This window comes from Triticum urartu, unplaced genomic scaffold (genome assembly GCF_056163025.1).
Source record: "Triticum urartu cultivar PI428250 unplaced genomic scaffold, HENAU_Tu73 scaffold2, whole genome shotgun sequence".
In the NCBI taxonomy this organism is placed as follows: Eukaryota; Viridiplantae; Streptophyta; class Magnoliopsida; order Poales; family Poaceae; genus Triticum; species Triticum urartu.
Window position 1 is genome coordinate 15,461,605 of NW_028260368.1, and position 4,962 is coordinate 15,466,566.

General features: G+C 32.6%; 3 non-coding genes across 3 annotated transcripts; 2 read left to right on the forward strand and 1 right to left on the reverse strand.

Moving 5' to 3' along the window:
- Positions 1-720: 720 nt before the first annotated feature.
- Positions 721-807, forward strand: TRNAS-GGA (transfer RNA serine (anticodon GGA)). The gene has a single exon. It is a non-coding gene; the product is annotated as a tRNA-Ser (tRNA).
- Positions 808-2,026: 1,219 nt separating this feature from the next.
- On the reverse strand, positions 2,027-2,099 carry TRNAT-UGU (transfer RNA threonine (anticodon UGU)). The gene has a single exon. It is a non-coding gene; the product is annotated as a tRNA-Thr (tRNA).
- Positions 2,100-3,766: 1,667 nt separating this feature from the next.
- On the forward strand, positions 3,767-3,839 carry TRNAF-GAA (transfer RNA phenylalanine (anticodon GAA)). Its single transcript has one exon. It is a non-coding gene; the product is annotated as a tRNA-Phe (tRNA).
- Positions 3,840-4,962: the final 1,123 nt, after the last annotated feature.

A 4,962-nucleotide genomic window follows, 5' to 3' on the forward strand; every position in this document is an offset into this window, starting at 1 on the left:
TTTTTTCTCCTGAGGTTGTCGGAATTATTCGCAATAAAATATTGGCTACAATTGAGGAGGTCTTATCAATGAAATTTCCATTTCCACGGGATCTAGGCATAATTCCCAACCCATTCTATATAGAATTGTTTTCATTCCTTCACAAAATAACATAAAAACAAACACATTCGATTCTTATAATTATAAATAGATTGATCCATATGCTCTACTCTAAATCCATATGCTTTAAATGGATAAGAGAGATATGGATTTTCCGCTCAGCTCAAATTGTATCCTTTTCCTTCTGCTTGGACACGAAGAGATATGAAATATTTGACTAAGACTGGATTTCATTCCACTTTCCTATTTCTGAACAACAACTTATGTTATCAACTATTTCGTGTTTTCAAAGTTATTAATTGTCTCATACCCTATTTTTGATTTCGATAGTATGGTGTAGCGTATCTTATGCAAACGGAATTCTAAGGTTTCTTTATTTTATTATGCAATAAGAAGAATTCTTCCATTTTCTTTTTCTTTAGTTGCGGGAAAACCCAAATTAAAACTTTTATTTTATAGCGAGCGCAATTTCTAGTAAAAAATCCTGTATCCTTCCACTTAGATCAAAAGGAATTTTTCCAATAGAACTATGGAACCCCCGAGTGGTTGCGGTTGTACCTGTACTGCAGGAATAAGAAAACTCGCTATTCACTCAGTTTATTTTCCATAATAAGTTATGTAGGAGAGATGGCCGAGCGGTTCAAGGCGTAGCATTGGAACTGCTATGTAGACTTTTGTTTACCGAGGGTTCGAATCCCTCTCTTTCCGTTTTTCTTAATTCATCAACGTTAAGGATCACAATGTATCAAATCAAATAACAATTTTTTCCAGCAATAATATAATATCTTATATTATCTTATTTTGATTTAATAGAAATTAGAAATTCTCTATAGCAAATTACTGTGGTATGTAAAATACACATAGAGGAAAAAAGAAAAAAGGATCCTAATCCTAGGGTTAATCAATTTTAGCTAGTTGATGGGAAAATACAAATTAATGGTAATGGTCTTAGGGCGATTTAGTTCGGGGAAAGGGGAAGGGGAAGAAAATTCTATGAACCTTTCCTTTTTTCGTTAAGTTCAAGTCTGACGAGAGTAATATTCTACAACTAACAACTCATTTATTTTGAGACCGACCCACTTCCTATCTAGGATTTTATTTACTAGTCCTTTATATTCCAACGTGTCAATCGCCAAATGCTTTGGCAATTTCCCCGGGTCCGATGAAGCAATATAATTTTGAACCAGACCTTTTGATCTTTGGTTATCTTTCGTAGTAATAATATCTCGGGGTTTGCAACGAAAACTTGGTATATTGACTATACGACCATTAACTAAAATATGTCTATGGTTGACTAATTGGCGGGCCCCAGGAATGGTTGAAGCCATACCCAATCGAAAAAGGATATTATCCAAACGCATTTCAAGTAATTGTAGTAAAACCTGGCCTGTTGACCTTTTTGCTTTTCCAGCGATATGTACATATCTAAGTAATTGTCGTTCTGTCAGACCATAATGAAAACGCAATTTCTGTTTTTCTTGAAGACGAATACGATATTGCTCCTTTTTCCCAGAATTGAATTTTTTTTTAAGATTACTTCCGGATTTAGGTGTTTTTCTAGTGAGTCCTGGTAAAGCTCCCAGACGGCGTATTTTTTTTAAACGAGGTCCTCGATAACGGGACATGAAGACTCCTTTTTTTATTTTATTGAAATTTCATTTTACACAATTAATTTCATTGTATTTACATTACAGAATACATCGAAATTAAAACTGAATTAAACTACAGGATAAACAGAGTAAAATCAACTAAAGTACCCCAAAAAATGGAATTTCATCAAAATCTTTTTTTTTTGTATATATATTATTTATTTTATTGTTTTGTATCTAGCAAAATTGTAAGGTAAAAAACATAAAAGATCCTGGATTCTCCATTTAATTCGGAAAAAAAGAGATTCTTGTTCGTAGAACATCGATAGAGAAAAAAAAGCCGACTATCGGATTTGAACCGATGACCCTCGCATTACAAATGCGATGCTCTAACCTCTGAGCTAAGTGGGCTTACATAACGGAAATAGTGTAACAAATAGAAATAGGTATAGTATAGGAAATCCGTAAAATCTCAGATATTAGTTATTAATCTTAGCTATTAACTAGTTCTAAATTTGAAGTTATACTTATAAAAATAAAAAAATACTAAAACTTCTTAAAGATAAAGTTAGCTTGATATGCTTAACTATAGGATATTAAAAAATAAAATTATAGAATTTATTGGTATTTTCATTCGATCATTATAGACTTTATTATTTGTTAATAATTTGAGGATTAATATTTCACTAAGGGGAACATAGAGTCAGAGTAAATAAAATTGCTAATTCTGATTAGAAAAAAAGAATAAATATCAAGCGTTATAGTATAATTTTGAATACTATAAAAAAGTAAGACGGGAGGTGGGGGAGATAAAAACTTTTGGATATATTGATTCGGATTGAATTGCAAATACATCAAGGATAGAATCAATTCAATTCTGAATTGCAATAAGCAAGCGAGGTCTCTCAAATAGAGTCGAACTGAACTGCTAGACTACGTTGAGTGATGAACTCAATGATTCAAAAAAAAAACTAAGAGATGGATGAAATTACACAAGGAATCCTGGTCTCAAAGAAGAGGGAAATGGGGATATGGCGAAATCGGTAGACGCTACGGACTTGATTGTATTGAGCCTTGGTATGGAAACCTGCTAAGTGGTAACTTCCAAATTCAGAGAAACCCTGGAATTAAAAAAGGGCAATCCTGAGCCAAATCCGTGTTTTGAGAAAACAAGGGGTTCTCGAACTAGAATACAAAGGAAAAGGATAGGTGCAGAGACTCAATGGAAGCTGTTCTAACGAATCGAGTTAATTACGTTGTGTTGTTAGTGGAATTCCTTCTAGTTCTAAATTAGAGAAAGAGGGGTTTTATACCTTATACATTTAATAAACACGTATAGATACTGACATAGCAAACGATTAATCACAGAACTCATATTATATTCTAATTATAATATAGGTTCTTTATCTTTTTTAAAAATGAAATTAGAAATGATAATGATTATGAAATAAAAAACTCATATCATAATTTTTTTTTTTCATTATTGTGAATCCACTCCAATCGAATATTGAATAATCAAATTCTTCAATTAAAATTCAAAGTTTTCGAGATCTTTAAAAAAGTGGATTAATCGGACGAGGACAAAGAGAGAGTCCCATTCTACATGTCAATACTGACAACAATGAAATTTCTAGTAAAAGGAAAATCCGTCGACTTTATAAGTTGTGAGGGTTCAAGTCCCTCTATCCCCAAATCCTCTTTTATTCCCTAACTATACTATATTATTATTATTTATCCTCTTTTTTTTTTTCTTTTTATCAATGCACTTTTTTTTCTTTTTATCAATGCAATGGGTTTAAGATTCATTAGCTTTCTCATTCTACTCTTTCACAAAGGAATGCGAAGAGAACTCAATGGATCTTATCCTATTCATTGAATAGATTTCTTTTTTATTAGAGTATCGGCAAGAAATCTTGGTTATTCACTCTATTTTTAAGTTTTATTTAAGTAAACCATGCACAATGCATAGGACTACCCCCCCCATTTTCAAATTTAAAATTTGAAATACTTTAATTAATTTTTAGTCCTTTTAATTGACATAGATACAAATACTCTACTAGGATGATGCACAAGAAAAGGTCAGGATAGCTCAGTTGGTAGAGCAGAGGACTGAAAATCCTCGTGTCACCAGTTCAAATCTGGTTCCTGGCAGAGAAAAAAAAAAAAAAGATCCACCGAATAGGTATTGATCCAAATACCTCGAGATGGATTGTGATACATATTCATTAATAATATTTATTCATCTAAGTGGATAAATCTATAATATAAATATAGAGGCACTTCTTTTTCTTTTTAAAGAAGTTTTAAAATATATCTTTTCTTTATGATAAAGAAGGGGGTGAGATTCCCCTTTATTTTTTTGCGTTTCTTAATTTTGTATTCCGCTATTCCGACGAATATTTTTTTAGTCTTGCTTATCTTTATCTTATCTTATTTTCCTAGTTGTGCTAAGTAATGTGCGCGGTACAAAGTTCCTGGTAGAGAACTTCTTTGAGTCATCCTATTTTTCTGTTCATATGAAGGAAATTAATATGCGATTTTCAAAATAGGGGAATCCAAATGAAACCCTTTTTTTGCTCAGTCTATCTGGAATGCTTTTGTATAATTAGGAATTAATTATAAATAGGTATTCCGTTTCATCTAGGAAAAGAACCTAAAAATATTCCTTGACTTGAATAAAATCTGGAGTTGTGTTGTATAAGTGAGCATGAATTTCTTATCATTCAATGAGCATCTTGTATTTCATAAAAATTGGGGGTTATATAATCCTTACGTAAGGGCCAGCCTATCCAACTTTCAGGCATTAGGATACGTTTAAGGCGCGGATGATTATCATAAGAGATTCCCACCATATCATAAGATTCGCGTTCTTGAAAATCGGCACTTCTCCAAATCCAGAAGACAGACGGAATTCTAGGATTATCCTTTTGGGCAAAGACTTTTATGCAGACTTCTTCTGGATTATCTATACCATATTGTATTCTCGTAAGATGATACACGCTAGCTAAAGATCCACCGGGTGCTACATCATAAGCACATTGGGAGCGTAAATAATTGTAACCATATACATATAAAATGACAGCAATGGAATCCCAATCCCCTGCTTTTATTTGTAAAGTCTCTATTCCTCGGTGATCAAAGCCCAAAGATCTATGAACCACCTCATGTTTGACTAGCCAATTAGATAACCAACCCTGCTGCATTGTCTTCATCTCTCCCTCTTTGTATAAATATTTCACATTTCGGATGCAAGTTTGAAAGATTGCCCTGCTTT